General features: G+C 38.3%; 1 protein-coding gene across 7 annotated transcripts in view; it reads right to left on the bottom strand.

The window, feature by feature from the left end:
- Positions 1-14,598, bottom strand: part of SNX24 (sorting nexin 24) — a 91,105-nt gene that overhangs the window by 12,540 nt on the left and 63,967 nt on the right. The window lies entirely within an intron of this gene.

Below are 14,598 nucleotides of genomic sequence, written 5' to 3'. Positions count from 1 at the left end.
TGTCATTTAAGTTGTAGTAAGGACTCTTCACTTTTCATTACTACCAGAAACAATCACTGATGGGCAGTTTTGTAAGAACAGAAGGTTATCAAACATGCTTAAAACTCTGTATAAAGATAAAATAAGCATGCAAACACACACACAGTGACATAGAAGTGATGCTCCATATGAAGCACCAGCTAGCTAACACTCCCAGGCTCCATATCAAACAAGATGCCAACAGTAAGAGTGGAGCTTGAAAGGGAACAAGGTATTGACTGTAGGTTTTGTATGCCAAAATATTTCCAACAAAGACCCATAAGTTACTATCTGAAAGTTAATGTAATGTCACAAAAGTTTTTAAAAAAAAAAGTGCAGGGAGGAATTGCAGCTCTGAACCTCAAGGCTGCAGAATAGTAGAAAAATTCCTGCACCACGTTTCAGATCAATTTGTTATACTTCCAGTGAGCTTGAAACTCACCAGATATCTCCTGAGTGACAAATCCATCTATCACAGCATTCTCAAACTACACAGAGGATAAACGGACTAGATGGAAGGGAAGCCCAATAGGTTAAACAACTGTTGGATCATCACTGAAAATGTGTATGCAGAAACTCATGACAGTGTCTATAAGCTATTAACGTTTTTACTTAAGCCTTACCTAACCTAACTTTAAAGCACTTTACTCATTTTGATTAAAAATACTACCAAGTAATTTTTAAGGTAGTGAGTACTCTAGACAGAAAGTTACTTAATTACACATTTACAGTTCCAACCAATACTTAACTACTAAGTGCAGAGCAGATTGACTTGAGGCTACGTGTACAAATATAACACATTTGATGTGAAAAATCCAATACTGAATTTTTTTCAGAAAACTGGGAACACAGTGTAGTGGGAGCAAACAGTGAATCCCTCTGCAGCAAAACAGGAGACCAGCCCTTGAAAGACTAGAAACAAAGTAAACAGACTACAGTTCCTTTGAAAAATAAAAATGAAAGGAAGCAGTCAATATCATTTCCTGAGACACTGCTCAAAGGATTGGAGGTTAAGACAAAGCTGGATGAGAAATGAAGAAATCAACAGAGCAAAAGGAAAAGAAGCAGAAGGGCAGGATGAGTTAATGATATTTAAAAAAGTAAGAACAAGAAAGGTTTTTAAAAATAAGTAACAGGAAAAAGTAGCACAAAGAGTAAGCAGATCCATTAATGACACAGAAAGACACAACACTGTTCATTTCACAAAAATTTTGTATTCACAAAAATAAACATTAATTTTAAAATGGATGAAGTGTTTTTTAAAAATCAATGGACCACTAAGACAATGGACAACTAAAAGTAATTAAGACCATATTAATGATGCTGCTACTAACAAACAGGTGCAGGAATATCTTAGACAAAAATAGTGCAGGGGAAGAAGGTTTGGAAAAAAGCAACAGCACTTACAATACACAATACAACAACGGGTAAAGCAGAAGAGCTTTAAACTTGCAGTACTGTTTTCTGAAAGCTTAAAGGAACTAAATACAAACACACTGCAATGGAAAAAAACCCCAACACTCAGGTTGCAAACTACAACACCTGGAAAGTTTGGAAACCAGTCAGCTGATGTTCTCCTGCTGATTCTTGTGCACTGAGGCTGGATGGGAAAAAGAAGCAAAAACCCGCAATGGTATCTGATCAGGTAATTAAAGACTATCATAAACACATACTCTACTCTAAGGCAAATAAAGCTGGCACTGAAAATGTCAGTTCTAGATTTTCCGAATTTGCAACTGTTTCTTCAGTCCTAAGGCTGTTCTTTTTGTGCTGTTTTTGGCTGGGATAGAATTAATTTTCTTCATAGTACCTAGTATGTGGTTGTGTTCTGGATTTGTGCTGGAAACAGTGTTGATAGCACAGGGATGTTTTAGTTACTGCTAAGCAGCGCTTACACAGAGTCAAGGCCTTTTCTGCTTCTAACCCCCCACCCCACCAGCGAGTGGCTGGGGGTGCACAAGAAGCTGGGAGGGGACACAGCTGGGAAACCTGACCTCAACTGGCCAAAGGTATATTCCACACCATATGATGTCATGCTCACCAATAAAAAGCTGGGGGAAGAAGGGAGGGGGGGGACATTCAGAGTTACGGCGCTTGTCTACCCAAGTTAACAGTTACGCATGATGGAGCCCCACTTTTCTGGAGATGGCTGAACACCTGCCTGCCCATGGGGAGCAATGAATGAATTCCTTGTTTTACTTTGTGTGCACAGCTTTTGCTTTAGATATTAAACTGTCTTTATCTCAACCCATGAGTTTTCTTGCCTTTACCCTTCAGATTCTCTCCCTCATCCCACCAGGCAGGCATGATCAAGCAGCTGAGTGGGGCTTAGTTGCCAGATGTGGTTAAACCACACCTCTAAATATTGGCGGTTAGTGCATGTTCCTGTCTTAGTATGTAATAACGCTCTCTTGGCATCACAGTGTCATAGAACCATTTAGGCTGGAAAGACTGTTAAGATCAAGACCAACCACTGCCAAATCCACCACTAAACTATGTCCCTAAACACCACATCTACATGTCTTTTTAGTACCTCCTGGGATGGTGACTCAACCACTTCTCTGGGCAGCCTGTTCCAATGTCTGAGAACCCCTTCAGTGAAGAAATTTTTTCTCATATCCAAACTAAACCTCCCCTGTGAGGCCATTTCTTCTCTTCCTACCACTTGTTACTTGGGAAAAGAGACTGAACACCCACCTCACTACTACCTCCTTTCAGGTAGTTGTAGAGAACAATAAGGTTTTCCCTGAGCCTCCTTTTCTCCACACTAAACAACCCCAGCTCCCTCAGCCGCTGCTCATAAGACCTGCTCTCTAGACCTTTTACCAGCTTCATTGCCCTTCTCTGGACACGCTCCAGCAACTCAATGTCCTTCTTGTAGTGAGGGGCCCAAAACTGAACACAGCACTTGAGGTGCGACCTCACCAGTGCTGAGTACAGGGGCACGATCACCTCCCTGCTCCTGCTGGCCACACTGTTGCTGATACAAGCCAGGATGCTGTTGGCCTTCTTGGCCACCTGGGCACACTGCTGGCTCACGTCCAGCCAGCTGTTGACCAATGACCCCCAGGTGCTTCTCTGCTGGGCAGCTCTCCAGCCACTCTTCCCCCAGCCCATAGCGCTGTGTGGGGTTGTTGTGACACAAGTGCACACCCTGGCACTTGGTCTTGTTAAACCTCATACAATTGGTCTCAGCCCATCAATCCAGCCTGTCCAGGTCCCTCTGTAGAGCCTTCCTAACCTCAAGCAGATCAACAGTCCCACTCAACCCGGTGTCACCTACAAACTTACCGAGAGTACACTCAATCCCCTCATCCAGATCATTAATACAGATATTAAACAGAACTGGCCCCATAACTGAGCCCTGGGGAACTCTGCTTGTGACCAGCCACCAACTGGATTTAGCTCCATTTCACTGCAACTCTCTGGGCTTGGCCTTCCAGCCAGTTTTTTACCTAAGTAGAGGTAAAAAGGAGTACTCCTGTTCAAGCCATAAGCAGCCATCATCAAACCCTCAGTATTCATCACTGTCAGATTTACCTCCGCATCACTTACCTCCACATATACTTTTAGTTTTCCTTTTTTTTTTTTGGATTCTCATCAGAGGATGTCTCTAATTGAGGTCATAAAATACACAGAAGAGTATTTGCTTCTTACAGTAACAAGTCAGCAGGATCACATAGTATTCCTCCAGAGGGCCTAAGGGAACTCACTGATGAATTTTCTGAATTAACATTGGTGTATACCATATTGTTTATGGCCGCTTCAGAACAGGAGGACTAAAAAAATGACGAACATTTTTAAAAAAAAAAAAAGAGCACCATGAGAAAACTGAGGATTTATCAACTAGTATGCCTGTAGCAGGAAAGTTAGTATCAACTACAATAAGGAGCAGAATTAGTGGGCACATTGATAAATACATCTGGCTGGAAAAAAATCAGAGGCTGCTGTTAAAGGAGACCCTATTTTAAAACTTACTGCAACCCCTGAAAGGATCAACAAGCACTCGTAAATGCGACCCTGTTGATAGAGCATACTTTCAATTCCAACAGGCTTTTGACAAAGAACCCACCAAAGGCTTTAAGGCAAAATCAGGAGTCATGATCCTTGCAAAGATAAATAAGTAGTTACATGTCCTGAAAGACAGACTGGGAGAACACAGCCCACAGTGATGCATATTGGAAAAAAAGTAACAACGATGGGCTTTAGACTGACCTTAGTGATCAGAGAAGTGAGATGCTGGGGGCTACAATATATTCCTCAAAAGATAAGCTTTGCTATCCAGCAGCAATTTTAGAAAAGCAAATAAAAAGTTTATTAGAAACTATTAGAAAAGGAATCAAGGAATTATTATAAATTATAATTACATATTATTATTATAAAAGAGGGGCTTGTTCATGGAACAAGTAGCTGAACCATGGGCCACAGGACATTGCAGATGCTGAAAATTTATGTGTTTAAGGAGACACTGAATAGATTGATGGAAGAGGAATTTGTTGAACTGAAAATGCATGGAAATGGAGAGTGTATTAAGGAGGAATTATCAAGTGAAACAGAATGATACTTCAGCAGTCAAAGAAACAGAGTAGTAGCTCTGCAGCATATCTCCACTCTGGATAATGTCACAGACTATTCTGTTAAGACACAGATGTTGGACTGAGTGTTGGATTTTTTGTTTGGACAACGTGGTTTTGGTCAAATAACACAGCTTTGAAAGAACTGAAAAATATCAGAAAAATACTAAAACATTTAAGAATAGCCTTGAAATAGCATTTTCATTTCTTTTTTGCTTCATAAGGAACGTCCCACAGCTCTAACTCATTTTGCTGGTTTTCCTGTGAACAAGGAAAGACTCAGGTGGTAGATGAGGACTGAGGAAGTTAGCTATGAAAACAAGTCTCACTATCCAGAAGAATGACAATTTCATGCAAATGTCCTGTGAAAAAATTACAGAAATCACCTGAGGATGATTTCCTCATCTGCACTGTTTCCACAAGGTACTGTAACAAAAATGCTATTCAACTCTACAATAACTTCTTCTTTTGTCTCCCTGATATTTACTTGTCAGAGGTTTTGGGTCAGAGCGAACTCTTGAGAAATGACTCGACATTCCCTTTGAAACTAATTAGACTAAGCAGCAGGTACCCACTCCAAAGTCCAAACAAGAGAACATAGAAAGCACAGGGAATTCACTGCACCTGGGGTTAATGAAATCATTGTGTCATTTTTACAGAGGTAAAGAAGGGGTAACATAGCTGACCAAATATATTTAGACTTATATGGTGGAGGTTTGGGGGGTTTTGTTTTTTAGTTTTGAGTATTGGTAGCCCTTTCTGCAGAAAATGTGGTACGGAATAAGGACTCTAGGCTATTTTGCAAAGTTGGAAAAGTAACTGGAAGGAAACTTAAGCTTAATTTTAAAACCTGCGAATCTTACAATAAATTTTAATCAGCTTAACAACAAAATACATATTGCATTTGCAAGACACTTAGATTTAGCAGGAAAAGCAAGTAAAAATCTTGGGTTTTTTTCTGAATTATTAATATACTCTGATATCTTAATTCTGTCATAATGAGGTGGTTGCTTACACAAGGGCAAAGAAGCACAAAGTAAATTTTGACTGCTAACAAACTCAGAAATGAGAGAGACGGGGGCTGAGGAAAACCACAGTCAGTCTAACAGTATGAATAGACTCCACAGGAATAGAACAATTATATAAATGTATGTTTTGTTAATTGGTTTTATCATAGAACCACTGTAACAGAGAAAACCCTGTTTAAAACCATGCACTTTTCCAGGTCCTATTAAATTAACTTCTGTTTCTAATAATTCTTATGTTTAAAACATTTCCCTAGCCCCATAGGAGAGCAAGACCCAATCAACCTAGAACAATGCAGTAAATGCTGTGCTGACAGCATTAGCCATTGATTCAAAAGCATCTGTTTTTTGAAAAACTCGCCAAGGTTTGTTCTCTTTGAAAAACATTCACAAGAAATTTCTACTCTGGACTGAAACCAAGAGGTTAAAGTCAAAGACTCAGCCAATCTCTTCTTGCCTGCTTATGCTACAGAAGCAGCATAACAAATGGTCGAGATGTAGTGACTTCTAACCATATGGATATTAAAAAAGCTTAGACAGCATTTCATAAATTACACAAGCAAGTTGGAATCAATGTCAGAGAACAGAAGTTTGAACAGATGAAGTACAACATTTTTTAGCCGACACTAATATGCACGTTTAAATTAAATTTTTGATAAATAACTAGCTACTAACTATACTGTGAGAATATTTTGTCAGGGGGCATAATTCACATATTATTCTCATTAAAAAGGAATACAATATAAATGACATGGAGGATAGCAGGGCAGTCATAACTGACTAAATTATTTTATTTTTCCAAACATTAGAGCAGGAAGATGCCCAAGACCGTTCAAGAATCAGCATTAAGCACTTCCAGCAGTAAGAGTCACTGCAGAGCAGTCAGGTGGGCAAGGAAGGCTTTAATATGTGACAGTCAATGTTGTAAAAATAGTTAACTGGTCCAGTTTTGTCATTAAGAGGCTGACTTTATTAACCCTCATCCTACCACATTGTGGATCTTGACAGATGGGTTATTTCTATGTTAAAACAGATTGATCAAGGTCTGTACCCCACTTCTCAGTACCACCCACCATACTACTGTTCTATAAATAAGACTTTAAATTATCTAACATGTTTTGTCTTAGAACAACCATTCCTATGCTGTATTTACTGAAACCCTCTTCTATCTACATTTCACTAAAATCTGTCAAACAACTACAGATCTTGACCATGCTAAAATTCTGCATTAAGTACCCTTTTCCATTACAGGAGCGATCCAACAGAAAATTATAGAGTTCTTTACTCATCAGTGATATGAACTATTTCCAGAATCAAGCCCAGCATACTGCAGTACGATTTTGTTTTGCTAAGGAGTCAGCAGTTCTTATACAAGTATGAAAAAACATGTATAAATAAAAAATAAAGCAGCTAAGAAGTGTGGTGTAGTGTCTGTGATGCTAAATTCTGGATGTTACTTGCTTGTGCATGGATTCAATCTGCAGTGGCAATTGAGGTTACCAGAAGTGCTAGAACTAGACAACGTAACTCCCTTTTCTCTGCAACCATACAAACCCTTCTTTATGTTTGCACAGAGCTGCTGTTAGCAAGTTGCAAGGTTTCCTGAGATTTTTCTTCAAAAAAACCCAACCCCAAAACAATCCCCCAAACCCCCCGTCCTTCCTTTTTCACTCCTGCCACCCTGGCAAAAAACCTCACCTCTTTCAGAGAAATGAGCATGCCTTGTTACATGCTGCTCTGTAACTATAGGAGCAAATCAATAGCAGCTGAATGCCATCTGCTTCGGGCAGCAGAACAGCACCAAAAGTGTGAGCAATGCATCTTCCCTTATTGAAAGGTTATTTTATGCAAGTAAACAATTCATCGTCTTCTTGCACGCTTGATGCTCATTTACCACTTTTGATCAATAAAATATGCAAAACAACAAAAAAATTGAATCCTAAGAGTAGTTCTGATGCCAGTGTGATAGTTAATCAATATCAGGTCTCTGTGCAGTAAGGCAGGCAGTAGGATAACTCCTTTATTGTATGAACCCAGGAAAAAGTGAGGAAATGTGTCTTGTTGCCTATAAAATGCACTGAAAGAGTGAGAAACACAACTTTTATCCTGCAAATTAAAGAAAGGAGAATGAAACAGGATGCACTATTTTAATTGTTTGGGGTTTTTTTTCTCTCACTATGCAAAGGGTACTTATGTCAGCTTGCCTGACCATTTATTGCAAAAAACCTGCTGTTATACTGTTGATAAAGCTATATTATTATTAACACAGGTATTTCGTTAAACCATAGTCATGACAAGACATGCTTTGGACAGCAACCCACTCTGTTTCCTTGTAAAGCTGCTCTACCTTATTAAGTCTTGGTTTTCAATGTATTTATGTTTCAGGTGAACTCAGTTTTTCTGTTAAAAACAAACTGCTATGGGAATTTCTTTTGCACGGTGTTTCTTTTAGTCAGACCACAAACTGCCTTATTACATTAAGCCTCCTGACAATTGACTCAAGTAGAATACTTCTCTCCCAACAAAGAAAATGACATCATTTTTACAGATATTGCAGAACAAAACCTCCAATTTAAACACTTTTCTAAAATAACACAAAGTACTTGAAATAACAGTTGCTACTCACAAAGGCTCTTTACTCTAGTGAGCCATATATCCTGATATTATAAAAAATTTACTAATGTCTTATTTGAACAGCAATTTTGCAGATTATATCACAAAGACAAAGCCACAAATTTAGTTGCACACTCTATGTTCTGACCTGCACATCATACTGCATTTTCTTCATTGTTCTTTCCTGCTTGTACCTAGAAACACAATTATTCAGGTATGTGGCCTTTACTTACTTTTGGTTATTTGAACTGAAAGTAAAAGCTTTGTACACTTCTGTAAAAGAATATCTTAAGCAGGGCTTGCATTTAAGAGAACTACCAAGAACAAGATTAAAACAAAAAATACTTACTTTCTCTGTGTTTGCAATGCAAAAACACTTCCCAAGATACTGGTCACGGACTTCCAAGAAGATTTATTAAAAGTGAAACCAAGCAATACTGAATAAAAAAATAACTTCACGATCAGATTAGAAACACTAACTAGCAGTCCAGCAGCAGCACTTATGCACAGGAGAGACAGAAAATCTCTTGTTTATTGTTCATTCTCATAATTCTTACAAAAACAAGACAAGTGGAAGACTATATCTATAAATAAACTTGTACAGAATTTTTAAGGTAATTACTGGTAATTAATAAGGTACACATTTGCACATATGAAAAAAAGTCCTCTGACAAACCAATGAAACTTATTAAATGTAAGATAGGTTTGGGTTTTGGGATTACTTAGATCTGTAAATTAGAGGCAGATCTGTAAGCAACAGTTAAAATTTTTTCCTTTATAATCTTGTGAGAACCCAGACATTTGTAGTTGTAACAGGCAGCTGCCCCTTCTACATAATGAAGCCTGGATCAAGCTCCTCCTGCATGCCTTCTTCAAAAATGCTCATGAGTTTATATGAACTCCAATATACGGTTTGATCACATTTATAGAAGCCAAAACAATTTTGATCAAATTAATAATCAGAACATAGTCGTGAAAGTGCAGTAGCTTTGAGTCAATGACCCAACTAGCAGCAAGGGTATAATTTAAAGTCAGAAATTTCCAGTGCATGCACTGTTAGCCACAGTGAACCTGTTACTGCTCTAAAGGGAATTGTTTGCCTCTTATTAGATTTTCTACAGCACAGCCATAAGTGATAAATGTACTGCTGTACTCACTGTCAAGTTAATCAATGCTGCCAAAGTTTTGTTGACCTAACAGTAATCCATAAAGTGAGCGGCATTTTCTCTATCCCTATGACATCTCAGGCCTCAGTGGGGATACAAATCTCACAACAGCTTCCTAAAAAATATGAAAAAACAAAGCAAAGCAAAGGGGGGAAAAGATATTTTCGAAGTTCTGTTTTTAGATTAACAGACTGTGAGAATTCCTGGCCTCTCTGAAAAATTGCTTAAAAATGAAGGCCACACATTGCATAACAGTTTGATGGTTAAAATACTAGCAAATGGGTAACTTCACAGAAGGTAAAGCCTTGCCTACTAAAAAAAAGGTAAAAAACAGTTTCAGGAGTCTTCCATGGAAACAGTTGTGAACACAATTTACTTGCGACTACAGATTAGTGCACTGGTTCAAACAGAGCATGGTGCAGCAGTTTTGAAGAGAGTAATGTGAAAACAATAATAAAAAATCACCACAAACAAAACTTGTCTATTGCTGTGTCTGGCTGTGATTCACTGTCCATGAGAGGCATCACCACTGAGAAGAAAAAGTCAGGAAACAATCCCTGGTAGAACAAGCTGCTCTAAAAACAAACTGCTGCCATGCTCTCACAAGCAATTATAGACATATGAAATATGAATTGCCATTGATTTTTCTTCTAGAGGTCACTCTGCTCCATGTTTTACGCACTCTAGGCATTTATTTGGGTGGCAAACTGACAAGTTTTTACAGAATTAACAGAGCAATGTAATCCTTGCTCAATCGCAGGTACTTCATTACGGTTCTGTTCCTTGACACTTGTCCCTCCCAAAACTCACTAGCAAGGAGTCCTTGATAAAGGTGAGAAATAATGCAATTACTTGTGAAAAGAGACCATCCTAACTTGGTCAGCAAATGCTTATTTACTTTTTCTGTGCTGATGGCAGACAAGTGGCATCAGTCAGAGGGCTGCATTTATCATAGCATAGCAGTTCTGCAGACAATGTTCTGATTTGGCTAAAACCCTCCACATTATTTTTATTGAAAGAGGCATGAATTCTCTTCAAAGGAGAAACAAGATTGCAAGTTACCCCCCTAACATAAGTAACATACCTACCTGGATTTCTGTTAAGAATTCTAACATCAAAATACTGCAAGAATGCCAAGCTGCTCTCTAAGTCTCATATTTTTGATGTTACATTCACACTTAGCTTGATGTTCCTTATTCAGCAACCAGAGAACTACTTGATTTTGGCAATAAGTCCACAAATGCGGTTGAAACTGGGAATCATGAATTCAGGAATTATATATTCTGGCATTTTTAGACATCAATCTTCTCTACTTCTATAATTCATTTTTGGCACAAATTTTTGGTGTCTGGGTTTCCCATCCGAGAAGAACTTGCAAGAAGGCTGTGTTGCACCCTTCCTTCCCACTGGTTGTTCTGTCCCCAAATGCTCTGGTTTACCCTATGGGTAAGCCTTGGCATCCGAAGCTAAGGTTAAATTGTTGTTTTACGTCACATTTCTTGGTGCCTCAATGAAAGGACAGAACAGAACTATAATACTGTGGTATGGAGAGCTGAGACTCCAGACTCCATGATAAGCAAATAAAAGAGAGTATGCCATCAGTGCAAGTATGTCTGGAGAAGTGGTTCAGAAAGGATTTATAGTAGAACTTAAGTCTACAAAAACCCTTGCATTCTCTGTTGACTGGCCACAGAGGTGACCTTCAACACATGATCATCAGAAGACAACACTATGACTGATGCATAGATTGAATACACCAGTCAAGGGGACAAAATGAAATTTCAGGGAATTTTTGGCCACGTTCCTTTTTTTATTCAGATGCCAAGCCTGGCTGCTGGACCTCTTCAGTGAAATGCTGCACTTCTACATTAGTAATACTGTTCCTGAGTATCTGCACTGGACCACAGTTATCACTGACCTCCTGCATCATTAGGGCATAAATTCTTCACAAAACACACTAACCTTTATTTCCAATACTACAAAAAGACCCCAATATCCTATAGTAACTTACTCTTGCAGTACATGTCCTCACCATTTAAAGCATTTAAAGTTGGGTAACTGCTGCTGTTCAAAACTATTAGCATGTATCACTGCATGGCCTTGAATGAGTTCAAATACACTGAGAAGCATCTGATGGGATAATGCAGAGACAGCTGCTTAAATGCTGGTGGCTGGAAGACTGTTGATTGTGAATCCTGTGCATAGCCTTTGCTCCTCCATAATCTCCTGTTGCTTTACAAGCACTTTTGAAATGTTACCTTACGAATCTTTCCCACTGAACCAGGTGTGAGACCTGGATCCCATGCTGAAAAGCACCCTTGGAGATCAGGATGCCCTGACATCTGGAGACACTGGGAGAGGTTTCACTTGTCTAACTTCCTCACGAATTCTTGGGGACATTCTGAACATTTTCTAGAAGCTAAAATTACAGGGAAGCTGCTCAGAAAATCACAGTTACTCAGAATACAACTGTGATCTCCTAGTGACTTGCCAGCAAGGATATAAAGAAAAATACTGTAAATGACATGTGCTTAAAGTGCTGTGTCTATTGCAGCACATCTGTTATCATCAGTTCATGAGCTGATATGACACCATACTATCACAGTTATGAATACTGTATTTCCCTATTGATGATGATAATCAGGAAATAAAAAATAAAATGCTTGAAAAATGGAGGCTGAACTCCCCCAGTCAGATACACATAACTGGAATGACATTTTCTCAGAAGGTTTTATTGGGAAAGTTATCACTGACCTTTTCATTTTCCTAGAATAGACATACCCAGTGGGTTGCAACAGCATAAGAAATAAGATTTTTATCCAACCATTTTAAAACTGTAATTCTACAAAAGCTGACTCCAGCCACATCACTGCTGTAAAGGCCAAGGATGCACCACACAAACTGCTGTTCTAAGAGTGCAGTTTTAAAAGCTGTGGCAGCTGGTATATTTGTGCTGTCAGTTTACATAAATGATGTCAATATGCAAGGAGCAATACAACTTACCTAGCCAAGGTAGTTCGGTAAAAACTGACATAGAAATCAGTCTGTTTACGGTGTACCAGACTACATGTATCCTCTCCTGCCTGCTTGATGGATCACATTTCTCCAAAGACTTATACACACAACAAAAATCAACAACCAAACCAACATGCAATACTTCCTTTGAACATACTAATACTCAAAGCCTAATAAATTTATTTCAATATCTAAGGTGGCAGAGAGGCTTTCTCCTCATGCTGATGCACTCATTCTCAAAAGGCAAAAGGCTGGCACTTAAGGGGAGCATCCAGGTGATTTTCCTATGGTTTGTCATTAAGGGAAATATCCAGAGGACCCATGTGCAGAATGATGCTTACACCACATGGGTCAATACCATTTGACATGCACAGACAGCTAGAACAAAGGAACACCCATCAAAAAGGTCTAGACAGATATCATTAGGGACACCCACCTGTATTAAAGAAGAATCAAAATCCAATGTGCTAGGCTTAAGGCTCTACCAAACACAGAGGTTACTGATTAACATAAGCAAACCATGCTTAGAGATTACCATGTCTACCAGACAGTTACAAACACAAATGTACTAGTATAAGCAGGGCTTTCTTGAGCTTTAGATGCAATCTGAGTACATCTTGTGATTGGCTCTGAATTGTAGGATCTGTGATTTTCCCTTGTCTGGTATTTCCTGCGGCATGTTGAAGGAGTTATGTACGTAACAAAGGTGTCAAATACAATTTGACATTCCTGTAACAGAGGTCTTGAAAAGAAATGGCTTTTAGTGCTTTTGTTGCGAGGAGAAACAAACAAGACTAATTTCTGTAACACAGATAAAATTTTCCTTTGTGCTTAGTGGTTACTCTCAACTCTATTTTGTTGCATCAGTGTTTCTTATTGCTTTACGTAAAATTTGCATTCATTGATAACATTGGTTTACTCTGACTGTTATAGTGAGCTTTGAACTAATTGCTCTCAATTAATCTGTTCCACTCTTTGATAGCTTATTTATCAGATTGGGAAAGATAGATTTAATGGTGCTTGCTGGAAACAAGTTCTTTAATTGGAAATACCAGAGTGTTTAGCTCACTTTGTGCTCTAGCAATTAAGGACAATTTGGAAAAGCGTTTTTTCCCCTACTATTGTCTCCTTGATTAGATTTCCAAAGAAGCAGACAAAACAAATGACAATACCACCTACCAATATTGGTTCAAATAAAAGCCCAGCAGCCAAATTACTTACTATGAGAAATGTGAACCATCCCCATCAATTCCAATGCTGTGTTACATTCATTTTGCTGTATCTTTGCTTCCCAAGTAGGTAAATGGCAAAATTTCTTTCAAAATGCATAGCTCTATGCCTGGCTCTACACAATTATCCCTTTCCACAAATAAGCCAAATCAACAGAAGAAATTATTTTTCTTGATTAAGCTCCCACATTTCTCTTGGGATGAAACAAAACAAACAATTAATCTTTCCTTATTTGTTCTCAGAAGAACCTGCATCCCTTAAATGTACGATAACCAGGGTACCTGTGGCAGGCAGTCGGCAGCAATTAGGCTTGTGCTGAAAATGAATGGACTGGAGTCAGAATGCCTAATCTGCTGAGAGTTTCTACAGGAGGGCAAGGTTAGACCAGGAAAATTCCCTTGCTGTGGAAATACTGTTAAAAATTACCACTTGACTTCAGCATAATTAACAAGGTTTGGGAATTTATATGAACTGAGTAATTGAAAAGAATTAGCAAGAGATATATACATTAATCTTCACCAGTTACAACATGCCTAATGAAATTAAAGGTTCTACTTCTACTTCATGCTTTGTTGCTGCAAACTTTTTTCATCTGCAGAAGAAAAAGTATATTAGATAAAGATCATAGTTATGACAAATTAAAAAGAAGAAACTGCATTACAAAACTCAATTCTTATATCAATACTTCTTGAAGATGTTCTTATATATAATCCATTTACCACAACAAGAAGCTCTATGAAAGTTTCTTATTTTAATGTGCATGTTTTTAAGGTCAACAGGAAAAATCCACATTAGAATTATGAATGTAGGCATCATTCAGTAATGCATATTTGTTTGTAAATGTAAATGCACTTAAATTCAATTCTATCTCAGTCAAGACATTTTACAATCAACAGTTTCCATAAAATGAGCTGGTTTTTTACACTGAACTATTTGGATTACAGAGACAATAAGCAG

Source organism: Phalacrocorax aristotelis, chromosome Z (genome assembly GCF_949628215.1).
Source record: "Phalacrocorax aristotelis chromosome Z, bGulAri2.1, whole genome shotgun sequence".
Classification (NCBI taxonomy): domain Eukaryota; kingdom Metazoa; phylum Chordata; class Aves; order Suliformes; family Phalacrocoracidae; genus Phalacrocorax; species Phalacrocorax aristotelis.
The sequence above is the reverse complement of the archived record's forward strand: the minus strand, read 5'-3'. Positions and strand labels throughout refer to the sequence as shown.